Genomic DNA, 20,644 nt, shown 5'->3' on the forward strand with positions numbered 1-20,644 from the left:
AAGTGTTTTGGCTGATGTGTACCCTGTACTAACCAGAGTTGCAGCATTACTTCTGTGTACTCTGCACACTGTGCAGATATATGTTACCTGAGAAAGCTTTCCTTTTTAGGATGTGCATAGATAGCACTGTCAGCTCATGTTCAGCTTCCAATTTACTAGGAGCAGTGGCTCCTTTTCTGTGAGGCAGCTTTATACAATCCCTGTTTGCACAGCTGATTGTTCCTGCCTAAACCAGAATTGGATTTCACACAGTATTTTGGGACCATAACTCCAACTGATCAACATTATTTTAAATTCTAATCTTGTCCTCCAACGTAAGGTCAGCAGGTCCTCTTAAATTTTAAGAAAAATATTTTCTATTTAATCATCAATGTTTTCTCCTTCTATATTGTTAATGAAACACTAAATATTAAAAAAAAAAAAAACAAAAAAAAAACCACAAACTTTGTACAATCGTGTCTGATACACTGTTTATTGTCATGGTGACCTGTTGACATCTATTCCCTAAGTATGGCTAATCAAACAGCTTTGAACCCTCTTATGTTAGGTTCATCTAGATTATGTTTCCTAGTTAGCTTACAAGAAAGTCAGACAAAAAAACGTACATAACCTTACTGGCATCTATCATCATCACATCACTGTTCTTTCCTTTGCCTTAGACCTTGTTACACCATCAAGGAAGGAAATTTGTAGCTTGATAGAATCTGTTATTTAAAAGTTCATCTTGGCTCTTTCTTGACCTTTTGCTGTTTTCCCAGCACCTGCAGTTGTTTGTTGAGGAATTCATATAGTTTTCCTGGCTCTGAAGCTGAAAAGATCATCTTCTAGCTCCCCAGCAATTTGTCTGTCCTGTTTGAAGACGGGGCCATAATCACTCATCTTCAGTCTTCTGAAATGTCACCTGTCCTCAGCGGGTGTTTTCAAAGGCAATCTCTGATAGTTCTGAAATTATTTTAGCCCATTCTTTAAGTATCCTACAATTATTTTCATTGGGCCTTGCTGGGCTGAAAAAAAAATGCAGCTATACTAAGTCTTTCCTAAACGTTTTTGTTTGTATTCTAACCTAAGCCCTTGTCCTTTTGGTATTGGTGTGTATGCCGTTAGTAATCTAGTTACAGTCACATTTTCTGGTGAAGATTGGGGAAAAAAATACATTAAAACATTTCTGCCCTTTTCCAGCCATCCATCAGTAGCTTTTGCTTGTTGTTGAGAGCCATTCCCCTGCAGGGAAGCTGAAGAGAAAAGGACAAGGTTCTGTTCTGGATATCTGCCAAAGTCTTTAAACTCACTTTAATAGACTGGTGCAACATAAGGTGCTATTCATCCTCACATAAGTGGAGTAGTGACCTTAACATGCATAAAAGAAAATGATGGGGATTCTGTAGAAATTTCACTCATAAGGGTAGAAATTTTAGTGTATGTGTCTTCATACCTCCCTTTTCTATTTCACTTTCAAAACTAGATTAAAAAAGATCCTCTTTATGTATTTATTTTTTCTTTCCAAATCTCTAGGATTTGGAAAGTAGAGGATGACTGGAAAGTTTAATTTTCAAGAAGTTATACCTCCCATGTCAAAAGCAGTGGGAAAAGAAAGGGAAGAGAGAAGATGAGCATTGTCTTTCAGTGATCTGATCAAAGCATAAAGCTTTCCTTCAATTTAAAAGGGAAGGGAGCTAGGTTTGAGTTAGTGCATACAAATGATGTATTCCAACTAATTTTAGTCCCTTACCCCATGGCAGTGAGAAGAAAGTTAGAAAATTAGCTGATGCTAGTGACAAAATTTCCCGAAAGGGAGCAATGAAGAGCTGTAACTGGAATGTCATTCCTGTTCAAACAGACTGCTTATTCATCTTCAAAACATCTTTTCAGCTAAGTAGTTTAACTAAGTCATGTAATAACAGAAAATACGTTTTGACAACATATCCTAATTCACTTCTCATGCCTATTTAGATTACATAAAATGGTGGAAATCCATCTTACTTTATCTTCAGCTGGCTGAGATGGTGGTAACAACCATCCAGTAAACAATTGAATTACAGTAAAAGAAAAATGTAATTATTCCCTGGCCATTAAAGGTTAATAATTGAGGACTGTGGATCCTCAGGTCTCAGAGCTGTTGCCAAAATGTATGGATGTATGGAGGGAAAAGTTAGGCTGAAAATATTTCCTAGTATCAGCAAAAGAATTACGAGCATGAAATGTATGTAATAACAAGCTGTTTACTCGGAAGCAGTTATACTGTGGTTATTCATTAGAAAAGCAAAGGCACAAAAATCTATTAAATTAGAACTCTTGTTTTCTCTCTAATAAACAAGAGCAGCATTAGATTGTAATAACACAAACATGATGGTAAAACATTTAGAGAGAATATGGGTTTGATGTAGATGTAAATGAATGGCATGAACACTCAGTGAGTAGACAGCCTAATGAATTTGGCAAACAGAAGTTGGGAAATACTTGGAAAATTAGTAAAGTACATAAAATATGAGATAAAGGCATGCTTAAAGAATGGAGAGGATTGTCCCTGGGCCCTATTTATTGAGTGGTAGTAATTATGACTTGCTTTGCTCCTTTGCAGTATCTTGCAGACATTGTTTGAGATGAGTAGGGAACCTTCTCCCATAACTCAATTTCTGCTAAGTTAAACCAATGGGCTCCAGTTGTAATTTCAGATGAACTTTTCAGAAATGAATCTAGCAAAATACCAAATACCTAATTACTCCTCTGTAATCTGAGATGTGGGCCGGTAGCAGAGCAGGGCCGGTTGCAGCCCAGCAATCAGAAGCCTCAGTCTCTGCTTGAGAAACCTGCTCCGCACACCGGTGCTCCCTGGGCACCTTTGGTCTGAAGAAGACTGCTGGTCTTATGGCAAGGGTTAGACTACAAGCCTCCTTCTGCCAAGGCACCCAAGAACCCCACAGGAGTCTCGTGGCCCCAGTTCACAAGCTGCCTTAATGGGAGCCTGAGCATGCATTTAAAGAAAGGACCTGTTTGTGGAACTGAGACTTTAAACAAGTGCAGTAAATTAATGCCATGCTGGAGTTTGTGTGTAGTCGACATCTCCACTGGGAAATAAACTGTGTGAGAAATTATTAAGTTCACATAGACCACCTGACACTCACTACAGATCTTTTTTTTTTTTTTCCTGTCAGCTGTGGAAAATTGATACATTTTAATGTAGTACATTCTTCAAGAAATTCACACAGAATACCCTTTCCAAGGCACACATTACACCTACAGTCACGTCCAACCAAAGAATCTACAAATTTTTATAGCTTAATATTCAAAAAGTAAAAGGCTAAAAGAATTTGTTGTTTATGCGATGCAATGAGAAAAAAAAATCTTATGCCAGGTGCCTATATTGAACTGGCAGGCAGATCAATGTGTTACCCAGCACTGGAATGGAAGAGCGGTATATTTGTTTCCTACAGCGCTGCAATCATAAAAATGAGTCAGAGAATTAGACTATCCATACTTTTATGAATATTTATTATCTTGCCATATGGATCCCGCTTCTATTTATAAGATCTTTTAAATATTCAGTACTCTCTAAAGATGCTCACAGAAATATAGAGGCAAGCTCTTTTTATATACCTCATTGTATTATATGAAATAATTTTTCATAATAAAGTGGAAAGAAAATTTGAATTCTTTTTTAACTGAATGTGGCTATAAAGCAAAAGAAATTAATAAAGGAAGAACTAGTATACTAAAAAAAATCCATTTTTGTATTTAGTTATCTCTAGTCTTATAATTGAAACTTCTGCAAATCACATATTTAAATGAAAAGGGATTGTATTTTATAAGCTGTGCTTTTGACAAATTTTTCGTTAAGCCCTAGGAATAAAGTACTCGACCACAAAAATGTGTTCTCAGTTCAAAAGTTCAGTTACGCTTTGATTGAAAACAAGACCATTTGGTTGCTTGTGTGTCCTAGTTTCCGTATGAAAGATCTCACAAGCATTACAGATGATGTCAGGAGCTCAGTCTGTAACAGAGTACGTCTGATTCGCCTCACCGTTATGCTGGGAAGAAAAATGGTGAGCCCTGAGAGAACCCAGACCCATAGATCAGCCTTGTTGTTGGACTCATTTTTCACAAAACAGCTTCTGGAGACTTGTGGTCACTTTAACTCCTATCACGTTTTGCAGCAGAAGGGGGCTATTAGACAATGCCATGGTTAATTGCAGGTAGGGTAATTCATGGCCTGTCCACCTAGGCCTCCCATGCTCATGTACATGCAGTTGAAGAGGGCATCATTCCTCACCTCAGTACCCAAGGGTGAGCTGTTCAGCAACTGCACAGTTTTTCTACAGCTAGTTGTATTCCAACAGTGGGTAAAGGGTGTCTTATTCATGCCAGATGATAACATGAACTTCTTCCAGAAAAAAAAAAAAAAAAAGGATTTCCATGAAGTCTTATCTTAGTTGGTGTCAACGTAAGGCATTAATAAGCATAAACTGTGAAGGTATGCAAGGGCTCAGATTATCTAAAAGCTACTTCACAACACCATTTAGAGATATGATGCTATGAGTTAGACCTGGAGGTAGTGATATTCAGAGGCTTTATGCTGATCTGTACCTGCTTTAGGGATCTAGTCCTTTAGATGAATTCCACTGTATGTCAGAGAGGAAGGTACTCATTTCCTCAGGATTTTGCCCAACTGAAAGATATAGATCAAGCTATGAACACTTTAAAAAACAGCAGTTTCAACAGTGGTTGCAATTCAAAAGTTATGATTTGTTGTTGTTTTTTTTTTTTTCTTATTTCGTCTATATTCAATTGTACCTTAGCTTAAACCTCAGTAATTCACCCTAATTACTGAACACTCAGTTTAAGCCTAAATCAAATCTTTTAGGAGTAGCACTTTAAATTGCTGCAAGTCTCTGAAGCAGCTCCATCTTACTTTTCCAGCTATACTGAAAAATCCAGTTTTAAGAACATAAAAGTGTACATACTGCAGATCCTTTTTTTTTTTTTTTTTCTCTCATACTATCATACTAATTTATACCACAACTTCACTGTTTTCCCCAGAGCTGCCCATCACTCACCCTGGTAAGAGAGCAGAGATAGTCACGTGTCATTGGCAGATATAAAAGTAGGAAAGGATAACTTGGGTTAAATGCAGAGCCGAATTAATAAGAATCTATTTTGCTGAAATACAAAACTCCATCAAACCACCTGCCATCCCACCTGCATCTTTTTATACCCTTTTCTGCTGTCACCTCTGAACATAACCCCACTAGCAGCTTCTGTGACTTTCCGTCAAGGAAAGACCATCAGAGCTGTAACCGGGAGGGAAGATCTTAGGGGTACTACCCAGGTACCAGCTGTGGTGTACATCAGATCACCTTAGGTTGGATTCATTCTGACATCTAAATTTAAGTGCCCATTTGCCAGCAAAGGGGAAGAGCTGGAGATTGCCAATCCCTTCAGCTCACCCTGCTTGGGATGCCATGGGGTATCCCCACAGGCTGGCAGGTGGGGCAAGGCTGTGTGCCCTTCTGAAGGGGGAGCTGTAGGGGAGGGAGATCCTGCTGATGCTCAAGATGTGCAGCTGAGGGCACTTATCTCACCCACTGCATCTCCCCAAAGGCACCAGGTTCACCTGTGGCTGTAAGCAGGCACCTCCATTTGTGTCCAAACCTGGAGCTGAATCCCTCCCTATCAGCTGAGCAACCAAATGTGATTCAGGGAGAAATTTTAACAGTGTATTTTAAATCAGGACTGGAAAAGTTGAGAGCATGAGTACGAGCAGTTACTATGTATGTGCTCATCTGTCTGGTGGGATTTTAGGGCAGCGTCTTTCTATTCTGTGGGCTTCAGCTCTGTCTGGAGGCTTTCTGCAGTCCCTGTAGGGTATGCTCACACAAAAGCAGTAGACTGCTTGTTAAACAGCTTTAAACTCTTAAATTTGTCATTTCAAAGTCATAGAGGAGAGACAGTAAACTACACTGTGCTAAGCAGGTACTCCAGTAAGTATGTCTTTATAACGTAAATGTAGGCAAAGCAGGAAGGAAATGTAGCTCTTACATGTCTCGTACTGTGATATATTCTCCTATCTTCTGAACAAATAGAATATAATACTATATTAGGATTAAAATAAAACAAAACATCACAATTAAACAAAAATTAACTGCACAGTAAATGGGAACCTGGGAGCCTCCCAAGAACCAGAACATTTTAATAGGTCTCATTAAATATTCCCTGAAGAATCCATGACAAGTTCATCCTTCTCCCCTCCTTTAATGGAAGAAGCACTGGTACAGAGTCAAGAGCATTAAAGACCTCATAACAGCTTTCTGACAAGACTGTTTTAATTTCAGAAATTTTACAATGAGCAAGAGCTATATAAAGATGATGATAGCATCCACTGTTTCTTTTCTATTTTTTTTTTCTTTTCCAAAATGGTTATTTAAAATATCAGCCTCATTAAAGCAGCTGCAGACATCCTGTAAAACCCATACTGTAACACTTCCCAGACCAATTTCTCATTTGGATCACCAAGACTGGCACTTTTCCAGAAGAACTGTAGAGAGTCTACATGATACCTGTTCATTTTTAATAACGTTCGCATCACCTCTTGAAGAGAAGAAGCAAAGAAGACAACACAGGGACATAGAGCTGTTAACAGTGGTGTGACACATGTACTCTTTAGTAAAATGAAAGGTGGCTTGAGTATACCCAGGTACCTTGGACGACAATTACCAGTAATCACTTACTGATGTATTGTATTTGTATAATGGAAGCACGCAAGAATATGACCCAGAAGTGAAGTAAGTCTTCTTGCCCTGATTTGATCCTGCCCAGCAGCCCTTATAACCGCAAGGGAGACAAAATATCAAACATGGCAATTATAAAACCCCCAGTGCCCAAAACCTATCACAAATAGGAAGTGAAAAATATGTGTTATTTCCACAGGGCAAAGCTCCCTAGGGATTATTGTTTGGTGTTCTCCTTGGCCACTGCTCACCTGAGCTTCTCTGCCCCTCACCAACACCCCATCCTCTCCCGTATGCTTGCAGAAAATCTGTGAGAGACCAAATGAGACAAGGTTGCTGTTCACATGATGTTAACAGCCAAGTGCCTGAGCTTGGCCACCTCAGTTCTCTGGAGGAAATCCCACCTTTGGCCCTGCTGATTCCAGACGGAGAACTAGGCACAATCCATTTTCTCCTCAACTCTCCCTGTGCAGCTGCTTCTCAGCACTCTGTCCTTCCCTTTGCCTTGCAATGCTGTTGCCACCTCTGTGAAGATCCCTGGTGTTTGAACCTCTCCTCCTCCAGAGGTGCTGGTTTCCCCACATCCCGCCCAGGCTCATCAGCCTGTGAGGCCCTGCCAGGATGATGGCTTTCCATGGCGGAGTATGGGGATGGTGTCCCAGCCAAAGACTTTTCAGGGGGGCAACTCTCATGAATCAATAAATGCTGTTGCTCCTAAAGGAACACATCGGTAGGGTTAATAAGAATGTCTATTTCTGCTGAAAAAAAAAAAAAAAGCACACTGCCACAATCAGCAGGGCTTACATTCAGAATGTATATAAATACCTAGACCTTTCTGCCAGAAGCAGATACAGTGGCTGGGACACCGTGACATTGAACAGAGGGTGGGAGGACAAGGACAGCTGTGGGAACATCTAACTCTTGGTTAGGTTTCTGAAGAGCAGTGTAGCTCAGCTGGGACAGCTTATGTGTGTGTTTGTTTTCAGGACAATGCCCTTCTCTTTGCACCCAGGATGAAAGCGTGGCAGGCTCTGCTACTAAGCAGAGTATTTGGATTTGGCCACATTGACTCCACTCCCTTGATTGCTTTTATACCACGTGAAGCTGCAGGATAGAGTTTCAGGAAGAATTATGTAGGTGCTGTTATAATAGTAGACAGAACATATCCTGTGAGGAAACATTGGATTTGATATCGGTTGCAGTCTTTTTTTTTTTCTTTCTTTTTTTTTTTTTTTTTCCCCAGGTAATTTATAGAGATAATGCAAGAAAAAAAGGATGGCTTAGCATTAGAGAGGGCAGGTTTTCTATGTTGCTGTTTTTCTTTTGTCCTAGCACACTGCAGTTTCTCTCATTCAGTATGCTACTCAGTCAAGGGACTGCTTTTATTGTCAGAATTTGAAGTATTGATTAGAGTTGGTGAAAAAAAAGGGTTCCCTGCTATCAGAAAAGTTTTGTAGAACAGCATAATGTGAATTCTAGTCACATGCATGCCCTTTTCACAGGCTGCTATAAGCTTAATGATAGCTGTATCCCCTAAATGTTCATTAGCGTTGATCACCTGTTAGTTAGGCACGTATGACACCTTTCATTGAGATTAAAGACAACTTTTTCCAATTCTTTTCCTCTCCTTTGGTAATTAAGAAAAATGTCATTCAGTGTTCGCAGATCAAATAGATACGTGAAATTTGCCGAACAGCAAGGACTGATATTTTTCTTTGGATTACTTTAAAGGAGATAATCAATGATAAATACAACCATCTTTCTCTGATACATCTCCTTCTGTTTCCTTTCATCTCCCAGACACAGATACTCAGGTGAGTTTTGGAGACAGTACTGACTTACATTAATAACTAGGATTCCTCACTGGATAGGCACCTCCTTACCATGTCCCACCACCTTACCAGCTCTGGAGCTGGCAGGGACATAGCCAGGATCTTTGTGTCTCCTGATGCAAACATCACTAATTGTTAAACCCTCTATCCATACTGTGCAGTTGCAAGGTTGAATTATTTCTATCATGTGAATAGAAATTCATACTCTCGTGCTAGGCCACACCTTAAAAAGCACATTAAAAAGAATTTAACACCGTTCTGTCATACTCCTATTAAGGCATCACTGCAAACTGTCCCACTGAAAGATGTAGCACTTGTGCAGAAAGAGATCTTTTTAGCAGGAGTGGAGAAGGTTGGTACCATAGCCTTAAACATACTATCCGTAGCCACAGTTGTGAAGAACTGGAGCTAGCTGGAACACAAATGTGTCTACAACACAAATGTGTCTACAACACACACCATCTGAGACAGGGAGGAGCTGAAGCTTCTTCAGTCGGACGCCGGGAGAAAGCTAGACCTTGTTAGACTTGCAGCAAGATTGGGATTTAGAAGTAATTTAGTTTATCACTGCTACAACCTGACAGTGAAAGACAGGCTTTGTTAGTGTTTCAAGACACATTATGGGCTTCACTGGGTAATAAAAGAAAGCAAAGATCATATTCTGAGAGCATGGGATTTACATTTTTAATGATTGTTCTTTTCAGTGATCTGTACAAAAGAAAGGCCAAATGCATCAATCCTTACATTGTTTAAGGCAGGAAGAAGACATTTGTGCTAGAACTCAGCACCTGGCAACTTGATCTTTACATGTGGGGAGACTTTATGTATTCAATAATCTTGATGAGTATCTCAAATTTAAAAGCAGTGCCCTTTTAAGTCAATTATAAACCTGAATTTATGGCTTTCACTGCAGAGGATGACTCTAACCAGAAAAATAGGATAAGAATTAATGGATTAGTCTTGTATTGTTCATCTGCATTCCTTCATTCATTCTCAGATCACTCACTTACCTTCTTGACATTCCTCTCGGCTCAGCTCTGAAAATATATTTGCTTCTTTTGCCAAAGTAGGTTTTAAGACCATTTTAGCCATACTTTTATATATATTGCTTTTCTTTTGGACTCTTTTGATTTTGGCTTGTGTTCTCAAAGTGAAGCTCATACAATTAATCTGATGCATAGTGAAGTCAGAATATCTCATTATCTTGTTGTATTTATAGTTCTCTTATCCTAATAGAGCACTCCGCCTTTGCAGGGATGGTTAGGTTACTTCAGAAATACATCCACTTTTGCCACTGAATGGTACCATTCCAGTACCAATTTAAATACAATTTAAAAATAGAAATATGGATTAAATGAATCTCCAGTGAGAGCACATTGCCAAATGAGATGCTCGTCAGTGCATGGCATGTCAGATAGGAACGGATGAGAATGGGAGTGGAGGAAGCCAGAAGCCTCCAGAGAGGCAAAAGCGGTAGGTAGCTCTAAGAGAATGATTGGTTTTTGTCAGACACGAACCCATGAGGCCTTCACTCTGCAACAAAACAAAACAGACCATGCTGTAACTGTTCCAGACAGAGATGCAACAAGCTCATTGTTTTGTATGCAAACACACTAAACCAAATCCTCCAGGAAAACTCGCTAATAGACTGCATAGAAAGGTAATAGGGTAAGGAGTAGGTTGATAAATTAAAGAGAGTTATCTCAAAATTGTTAGGTATCAGAGCTGTTACTTTGGTTCCTGCCACAGTGCAGTTCCCAAATAAGTGTTATTAACTGTTAAGTGTCCTTTCTGACGTTAGTTAATAGGCTGAAGTTCAGTGGGGAGTTCTTCCTGTGAGGAAGAAAGGCTGATGGTGGATGTAGGCATTGTCGATGTGATCAAGGTTCTTCAGCTGCAAAGGAAGTGCTGGGCCCTGTTTTCTCAGGCCACAGCAGCAATCAGGTGATAAATTCTCTGTTCCCAGCTTCCCACAGAAATTATCCTTTCACTCATCCTCAAACCCCACTGCTAACACTTCTGATAATGCATCTTGTGCTTTTTGCTACCATTTTCTTTGGTGTCAGGGCCTTCCCTCTTTCAATCAGAGATCATAGGCAATCACAGCTTCAGCAATCAACTCTTACATGCCTGCATTTGTCCCATCTTCCACAACCAAATGATTCAGCTCTTCCCAGCCTTTGCAGTGTGCAAGCCAGTGCTTATGACAGTTTTTTTTTTTTTTCTGTATTTTTTCTACCTGGTTGCACAAAGCAGCAGAATGTCCTCTTTACACTGATCTTGAATGAAAGACAGCTGTTACACTACGCAACTTTAACCACATTTAGCTCAGCTCAGATGGCTTCTTATTTCACAGTTAAAGGTTACACAGGCAGGTCCTAATGCCTCTGCCACTTAAACGAGCTGCTAGATGCCTTTGCTTTTGATGGGGACAGAATTAAATTTTAATACAAGGAAGTTCTCCTCTGAGGTGAGCTGGGCTATTCTAAAGTAATTTTTAAATCTGCCTATTTATTCAAAGAATATACCTGAATGTTGTTGCTGCTGTCATTCTCCACTGTCAGATTCTGAACGCACTGCATAAGCCTGTTCTTAGACCACTTTATCAAATGCTGAAACCCAGAAAACAATGAAATGGATACTTACATTGAACCACAAGGAGAAAAGCATTGCTATAATTGCTATAATATTATCAAATTGCATATATTGTTATAGTATTTTTATAATGAACAAGTCTCTACTGAGGATTTTGACAAAAAAAAAAAAAATCATGTCTGGATCAGGACCTTGCCTTATAGTAACACAGAGGGATGTCTATGATATGTAGTAAAATCATTAGTGATTTTTAAAACATGCATCAGCTTTCTACTTTGTATTACCCTGTGTTACCTATTCTGCTCTAATCACACCGGAAGTAACAAGTTAATTTAAGTTGGCAGTAGTAGAGGAACCGGTTTTCCATTTGTTTTATTTTTGTCTCCAGTATGCATCTCTGGTCGTGTAAAGAATCTGTAGCCCTAAATTATATCTTGCATGCAACTGAGGGCTCTTATAAAACAGATGAATGCTAAAGAGAAGCAGGGTACTAGAGCCCATATTCTTCAGGCAGTCTGGTTTGTAGGGTTTGATAATAATAATAATAATAATAAAACACTTTCCTCAATTTCTAAAATAATTTTTATATGGATGAAATTGCCAGCACTGAAAGTAGTTTTTAATAAACAGAAAGGTCAACTCCTCTATTCACAAGAGATAGTTTCATAACCAGATGTGCTTATAACCTTACAACAAGCTAATCTATTTTTTTTCTTTGTTTTTTTGGTATCAAAAATGCTGTTGCTAGTGACATTCATACTGCTATGAAAGAACACCTTATTAGGCAAAAGGACAGCAAGCCTCCAACAATTGAATTCAGGCTTGTTTATATGCAACAAATACAGATCTGTTCATATTGCTGAAAGAACTCTATTTTTCCACCCATTAAATTTTGCTGAACATCCTGCATTATAGAGCATTAAGTGCCAAAGCACTTTAGCTAGTCTGTGGTAACTAGCCTGTGGGAGCCAGTCTGTTATCTTCCATTGTTGTAAAGATAAGTTAAATGCTCACTGAAACAAGGTAGGTTATTTTGGATTTAGCTCTATTCACAGCCAGGGAATGCAGAGTACCAGATGCTGTAAGACAAATCCATTGCTTCCCTCACACTATTTTGTTTGGGCTGCTGTGCTCTAGAGCTGAATGTGCTGGCTGGAAAAAGAACTGCCTCTTTTGTTTTGTTTTTCTTTTGTACAGCAACAAGTACATTGCTTGATCATTAGCATAGATATAAAGTGTAGGAACATTCACACATTTCTTCTGAATTTCAGACCCTAACATAATGTTTTCCCTGTAAGCTTAGTAACTGCCTATATGAATCTTAATGTACTTGCAAAGGTCTGAAGAAATGGTCTATTGTTTATGTTTCCTATGCTGCTAGTTTTCCCTTTTTTCTGGATTCACATTTAAACTGATGGCAGCTTCTATCCACTTGTAAAAGTTATTGCCAATATACCTGCTGCAATGTATTCCCTGGCAGTAATGGGTGATGAAGCCACCATCCCCAGTGGCTGCCCTGTCAAGGCCAATCTCTCCCTGGAGCTCTGTCTGTGCTGCTGTAACAGAACCTGGATGTTCATAGCCTCTGTAAGACACATTGACAAATAGCCCCATGTCATTTGCTTTGAAACATTACTGTTCAGGTCACAAATTCCCCACCCATACACCTCCCAGATGTTTCAGCCACAGGTGCTAAAATGGGGGTTGTGTACATTAATTTTGCAATGACGCTTGTCTTCCAGTAAAGAAAGGAACGGTGGTCTTTGTTTTCTCTGCTTACTTTACTTCTGAACCTCTTTTCATGAGGTCAAAAATAAAAAATAATGAAAACAAGCATGTTATTTCTAGGTTTCAGTGGTGCAGGGGCTGCTTGAGGAGGGGATGGAAATCTGAATTTCCTATTTTAGAAATTTCTGGGTTTTGGGTCAGGGAGCAGAGACAAATAAGTTTATTTTCCATTCCTGCAAACAGTCCTGTTTCCATCCTCCTGAGCTGACTGACTCAGAACCAGCTCCTATCACTTAATATATTTAACCACTCCAGAAACAAACACCGAGTTTTCATGTTAACGTACATGCCTTCAACACATCACAGTACCATTCACAAATGTTCAAAAGATAAAGAGTCACATTAACTCTAACAGCTGTCATGTCTTAATGTATTTGAGACTCATTCTGCCTGAAATGTGTGTACCTTTGTTGAACCCATGTCACTTCAGACACACGAGTGACACACTGACTTTGTCTACAGCTGCTGTGACCATCACAACATATAGTTGTTGCCTCTGCAACCTTGTAATCAACTTGATCTGCAATTTTACTGAGCACACTTGATTTTTCAACAGTTACAAATTAAATTAACTGGTTCTTGAACACATTTTGTATGAGATTTGTGGCTAAACTGCACTTCAGCATAGTAAATCAGACACCTCTGAATCCTTTCATCCTGTGCCACACATTTCTAAAAATCTCATCCTGTACTTTTGTATTCAGAACTCTGTTAGATTTTAAATACGAAACACATCACATAAAGAAGACAAATTAAAATTATGGTCCTGATTCTGCAAAATTTTTATATGCATGTAATATTACTTATTTTATTTACATCGCTACTTCAATATTAGCAGGATATAAACCTGGATTTCTGTCAAGAAGACACAGCAATAATTCTTCAGACTTTGACACGGAAAGTGAACACTACAAATGTCCAATTATATAAAAGCATATACATTTACAGAAGAAAATCTTGCTAATAACAAAATAATAGTAACTTGGTTCCAACACAAAGAATGGTAAAGAAAGGAGATTTTCACTAAAGAATGTGATCTTTTCCGTATAATAACTATTTTTATGCACAGAGATGCACACAGACCCCTAGAGATACATGGAAGAAAAAAGAGCACAGTGTTAGAGAACGTCATGTCACGTCATTCTCTGCTATAGTGTGTGCACTGATATATAAGAGATATAAGCTTCACAAGGACCTGTAATCTCCCCAGACTTTCTTGTTCTGGGTTGCTTGTTTGTTTGGTTGCTTGAGAGAGGATGTGAAGGTCACGGTCTGCACAGAGAGGCTGTGTTAAGCCTTGCCTCAGTAGTGCTGATGTGGGAGTATGATGGATAGCAAGCTGATTAACCAGGGGCATGTTTTATATAAAGAAGGTCCACTGTTGCACAGCTAAGAATGGCTTCCTTTGCTTATTCTTTACTAAAAAGTATTAATTTGAAATTCACAGTAGGAAAACTCTGGTAAGAATTATCTGATGCCCTCAGTTATTTATTCTTTGCAATGATGAGAGTAAAGAACAGTTCATTCACAGGACAAGGACAGTATTTTCAAGTTTCTCCAGGGCCTGTTGACAACTGCAAATTATGGGGTTATTTTTGTCTTCATGTCCTTAATATTTAATGTCATGATGTCTCGTAAAGTTGCTAAATAGTAGCTTCTCAGTTGCGTTCATATTCTAGAAACTTGGCTCAGACTTAAGACACTTAAGCAATATTCCAAGCCCAGTTGCTCCTGTGGCCAGGTCCTATAAAGTTCGTGTACACAGTGTTGCTCTTAGAGGAGTAAATCAAGAAAAGGTGATGAGCAGGAAGAGGAGTTACAGGGAACTCAAAACCACACTAGTAAACCTGTCACTGTCTACCCACCAAGGAGCAGAATCAAGATCTAAATGAAGAGTACATGACTTACCTGCCTCGTGACAGTGACTAAGCAGGCACAGGAGATCATTCATACAGACTGACTTCAGTCAGGAGGTCTGATTTCCCTAAATTCCCTCAATAGGCTCTTGGTGATGGTACCTGAGAACAAGAGAATAAAACTAACTGTAGGTACTTTCAACCCCCACTTAGCCTGGTGAGTCATTCTCCCTATATCAGTTACAAAGAGATCTTGGGGGACTACTTCTGTGTATAGCTCTCAAAGTTTTAAGCACCATCCTCACCTAAGGCAGTGCTCACATTTTACTTCAAATATTTCTGAGTGAACAAGAAGGTAGGACAGGGTCTTGAGACTGTTTGCTTCTCAATGTAAGTGCCACACTTACTGTGAAATTTTAAAATTTGCCTTATGTAACTTGTATGCCTTTTTTTTCCTAATGAATTTTGACTGTGGAAATAGGAGGTAAAAATTCTTTTTTCAGTCTGGACGGTTACAGCCCTTCTGCTCAACATGGGCATTACAATGCAGAGTAGAGCACTGCAGACAAAAGGAGTCATTTGTCACACAAAGCAAATATTTGGGATGCACAAGAAATGAACCTGCACACATCAGTTTGTCACATTGTCTCAAGAGGCAGTCCATCTGTGAGTGTCTGCTCGGCACATGTGAGCCACAGGCAAATGTGAGAGAGGTCTGTCCACACTCCAAGAGAAGTGCTGTGCCAAGATGCTCTTTTAGGACTGGGTCTACAGTAATGTCTTATGTTTCTCAGCAAGCCTCACAGACCTGGTCAGCACCAAAACAATCAGAGAAATACAGATTTTGGTTAGGTTTCAGCCCAGGCAAAGCTGGCTCATGCCCACCACTCACGTGCCATGTAAACGTCTCCTGAGGGCACGCCTGCCTCTGGGACAATCTGGTCCTTTCTGGTCCGTGTCTGTATTGCAGGGATTTGTCAAAGCAGCTTCTTTATCATGGTTTCGTAGTTTCAATGACATAGTTTCAAGAAGTTGATTGAAGGGGTCACTGAGTCAGATCCAAAGGTATTCTAACACCCAGCTCTCCTTTCAGTCTTGACTATATATTAGGAAGTGCTTTATATCCAGGCAACAGAGAAGGCCTTTCTACATTAGTTCCTGCCTGGCATATCAGAGAAGACACCTCTCTGATAACTTTTATTCCCTCATATTACCATGTAGTTATAGTCACGATCACTTGTCCCTAGTAACTACTGTGACATTTGGGAAGTGAGTCTGGCCTCGATATTTTTACAGTGACACAGGAGAACCTCTCCTTCTTCAGTTTGTCTGTGAATCTAAGTTGTCTTGTCTTTGCCACTGAGTGAGGAGTCATCTTAAGTAACTCTATGTCTGAGACGGTGTGCAAGCAGCCCAGAGAGAGACAAGTCATGTGTGACATCCTGCAGCATCAACCCTGGCATTTGGATTAGACCCAGAGGTGATGGTAGGAACCCATTGTATACATTAACCTCAAAGGGCTATGTCACGCTCTCTCTTTTCATGCTCTTCAAGGCTGTACTGCAGCTCTAAGTCCATCACTAAGTCAGTACTGTTGGGTAACTCATTTAAATAAATAAATATATATATATATATGTACTTAATAAGAATCCAAATCAAATAATACTGGGCAAATGGACCTTGACAAGAAATAAATTTATCCGTACAGCAGGACCTGTTTCTGAACCTATGTCTGTATTGTGAACCATATTTGACAGCTAAATTCCCTTGAGTTCATGTCAGACAATGCCTAGCCCTAGAAAAACTCCTCTGAGACTCCACAGCATGGTTACTTTTCAGAGAATAATATTAATCATATTTAGGTGAAAATCTCCGAGGGTTGGTTAAGGACAACATAGAAAATAATGACCAGTGAACTAAATATGGCATCAATAACATCCAAGAAGATCTGTATTAAAATCAACTTACATAATCCGGTAAACATGTCATTAGGAAAAGTATAAAGCTATGAGGTCAAGTCCAGGCCTTGGCAGAGAGGTCTGCAATGTGCTCATAATTATTTGATTGTTCTGAACATGCAATTCGTATTTACTTGTAGGACTTTGCCCCCAGGCCCTCAGCCATGAAATACATTCCCATTGTGCTGCTTGCTGGAGGATCACAGAACAAAAACAACAGCTTCTGCCTCAGGAAGCTCATAGTTCTACCATTGGGCAAGGTCGGACCAACAGGCAGATCAGATGCTCAGGGAAATGAGACAATGCTCATCTGCAAAATGGCCAGAAGAATCCATTGGGCAGCAGCTTTATTCTTGCCAGAAAATTCCTGGGCTCCAGAGCAGCAATCTGTAGAGGAAGAGGGGCAGCTTTATGGGTGTTCACAGCAGATATGATGTGAGTTTGAAGATTACACTTGACAGGTTATTATTCTCTATTATGCCTCTGTTTTTAACTGTCTGTAAAAAGGAGATAAGGTTACAGCTCCTCTTCAAAGATTGTGGTGGAGCCTGATTTCTTAGTGTTTGGATGATCATTGAGTAGAAAATTACAGAAGTTCTGAACCAACTACACACCTCATTTTTCAGAAGCAGGGGGTAAAAATAGTTTAGTTAGAGCAAAGAGTTGAAACATCCATCCATTCTATGCAGGTTTTGAGGGCACTCAGAATTATTTCAGTAATTATGTCTAGACAGAAATGTGCAAAATTAGTGAAGAAAATCTCCCACATCAAATTATTTGAGAATTTCATCTGTCTTGGGAAAGCATGAGATTTAGTGATTTTTGGCACAAGTGTTCCCTTCTTCCCGTGAGCTATCACAGATATATATGACTTTATTGGAATTTTACGTGTTCTCATCTTCTTGGGATTCACAAGCATAGAAATCATCTTAACCAACTCTAGATGGCTAAAAAAACATTTGACTAAAGCTAAGCATGTCTGGGATACTGTAGTGTAACACAGACAGTATTAGCTACCCATGTTTATGCACCTGAATTGGGCCCTAGCTGTCTTAAGTGTCCAACACATCCCACTTACCAGAAGTTTCATCTGTTATATTGGATTACCCATTTTCTCTCACACTGTATGCAGATTGAATCATGTTCCTCTGCTCACGATATGAACTACCTATCTACTTATATTGCCAATGGAAGAGAAACGTTGATACTTCATCTTGATTCCATCAATAGTTCTTATTTCTTCTTTTCCTTGTGAAACTTTCTGGAAGTTATTCTGTTCTGATTTTAATAAATATTAATAGGAGCAGAATATGTAATACTACATAGGAAACACACCTACTGTAACTTTTCAGTTTAACACTTAAGATATTATTGTGCAGGACTGTTTCAGAATTGTGAATAAAAAGAAGAGCAGGAAACCAAATCTGATCACTCATAATGACCACGAGCACAAGTATTTAGGACTGTCCAGACAGCTGGCATTATTTTCTCTGCAAATCTGTTTATATTCTGACAAACATGACAGTACATTTTAGCTTTAAATCACTGTACAGGGATGGAGGCAGCTGTGGTGCAGAGAGGTGAATAATGTAATAACTAGTCCACAAATAATCCAGCCTGCCAAATGCTGGTGTCAAACCTCAGAGTTTGGAAATGCGCTTCACAACAGCATGTAGGAAAATCACTTTTTCTCTGAAGGTTATGCAAGCACTTCTGCAGCCCCGCTCTGGAAATCATGACAATGAAGTTTCTTTCCAGACGGCTAGTGCTTCTCAATTTTATCTGTGGAGAAAAGGCAGAAATATGGCGATCTTCAACTTCATGGATGAAGCCAAAACATAACCAGAAGTTAAATGCAGTAATAAAGCTCACTAATTTTTATTTTAGAACAACTATATTATTATTATTATTATTATTATTATTATTATCTGAATAAACATCAGGGAAATAATAACGGTCTGAGACACAATGCCTGGCACACTAATGCTGCTACTGAATTTGGGCACAAAATAAGGGACCAAGAACCCACTGCCAAGGTCGTTTTATTGTATGCAAACACATTCCTAACCAGCCTGTCAACTGATAAATGCAAAGGAAGATATGGTAACACTTCCTTTGATGTTTTTTAACTTCTTTTCCCCTTACATCTGTAAAATGTCAAGCAGATTGTAGAAGCCACTAAATTCTACTTTCACTAAGCTGCTCTTGTTTCCATAGCAGTTAAGTTTCCCAGCTGTGTGGCAGGAGGATGCTTATATTCTCTGCTCCCTTACTCTTGCTTTGAGATCACTTACAAAGATGTTGACTTGAGGCACATGTAGAAGAGAATCAAGTTATATCACTTCTGAATGGGGTCTGGCTGTCATGCTCATCGAGGCAATTAAATGAGGTACTATTTCTTTCCTTAAAATGAGGTGGCATTTCTGAAGCTTGAACGATATCCCGGCACAGTCTCTCCATGGTTTTCAGACATCAGACAATTCCTGACATGGCTCTGAATATTTACTGCCTCTTCAATAAACTGGTTTAAAGTCCTGCATGCACTGTAGTGTACTGAAGGCTTGTATTCACTTGAGCTTGTTTTAAAAAGTGTATTTTAACTTCTTACCTGAAACTTAGAATAATAGTATGTATTCTGATTTAAATTAATCTTAAGAGTCCTTCTAAAGTGTCAAAAACATTTTTAACCACATTTGAAGGTCCCACTCACTTAAATTTGTCCAAAGTTTACAGGGGGAAAAAAAAAAAAAAAAAGGAATGCAGGAAAATTATTGAGTAGATAAGTTGTCATCCCTATCAAGAGTCATTTATACTGTTGGCAGCAACTCCAGTTTTAAAAATGACATTTACAGAACCAGGAGCCAGTACTTTCTTTTCAAAGATCTCTCTCACATCTAAAACTTTTCAGGTACTAATACAGAAGTATTCAACAGCCCCTGAATCAAGGGTCACGTATTCAAAGTTTCTTGTTTGCTTTTATATTCAGATATAAGTATGTCTTTGTAAAGTAACCAGATGGCATAACTGAATGAAAAGAATTCCAGAACTGATGGATTATTTGGTGTCCAGCTACCTCACTAAGCAGAGAATATGGCCTAATGTGTCTTTTCTTCCTTATCTCTCAGAAAGCTTAAAACTAGAATTTATGCCAGGATAGACATTTTTCTATCTGCTGTATGAACAGACCATTCTGTTATTTTTGCAGTTCGTGAGTACTGAGCTGCTGGCAATGAAACAGGAAATTCAAAACTATTTCTGCATTGAAGAAAAGGGAGAAAATAGTAAGTGCAAGTACAGGAATAAACACAATAATGTCAAAGTCTGGTGTTTATATTTTTTAAAATATCCTTAATTTGCAAGGTAACTTTCAAGAAAATTCAAGTGCACTGTAAGCATTTACAGGTAACTAATAAACTAACTTTATTAGCTTATTAGCAAAAAGAGGCTTCTGCTATTTCACAAAGGAAAATGGCTTTGAGCACAAGTCACAGTTTGTTTTTGTGATTAAAAGCTGGGCAGATGACTGCACACAGAAGTAACCACAACTTGCATGCAAGAATTAGGAAAGACTGCTAATGGAGTTTGTGACCCTTCATGCTTGTTGTTTAACCATTTTAAGCACACCATTTCAAACCAAAAAGCAGTTATAAAAAATAAATATATCAGACTACAAAGCCAGTCCATCAAACTCCATGATATCATTCTTGTTTGCACCAACCTTAGCTGTTGATTTTAGCCACACCTCAAACTTTTAAAGACTTCACTTCTTGTTACTTTTTGGCCACAATCTCAGTGTTATCTTTTGGTAAATTAGGTTATTTTCCACCCTCCACCAGCACAGAAGTTGCAACAGAACTTGGATGCTAAAAGGTATGACTTTTCCTATGCTTTAG

The 20,644-nt window shown here is 39.0% G+C and overlaps 1 long non-coding RNA gene across 1 annotated transcript; it reads right to left on the reverse strand.

Moving 5' to 3' along the window:
* Window positions 1-445: 445 nt before the first annotated feature.
* Window positions 446-5,213, reverse strand: LOC308188367. Its single transcript, XR_013945453.1, has 3 exons — window positions 5,052-5,213; window positions 4,582-4,663; window positions 446-1,232 (listed from the first exon to the last, which is right to left on the reverse strand). It is a non-coding gene; the product is annotated as an uncharacterized lncRNA (long non-coding RNA).
* Between the last annotated feature and the right edge of the window lie 15,431 nt (window positions 5,214-20,644).

The sequence above is a fragment of the Anser brachyrhynchus genome, assembly GCF_964034855.1.
Source record: "Anser brachyrhynchus genome assembly, chromosome: 1".
Lineage (NCBI taxonomy): Eukaryota > Metazoa > Chordata > Aves > Anseriformes > Anatidae > Anser > Anser brachyrhynchus.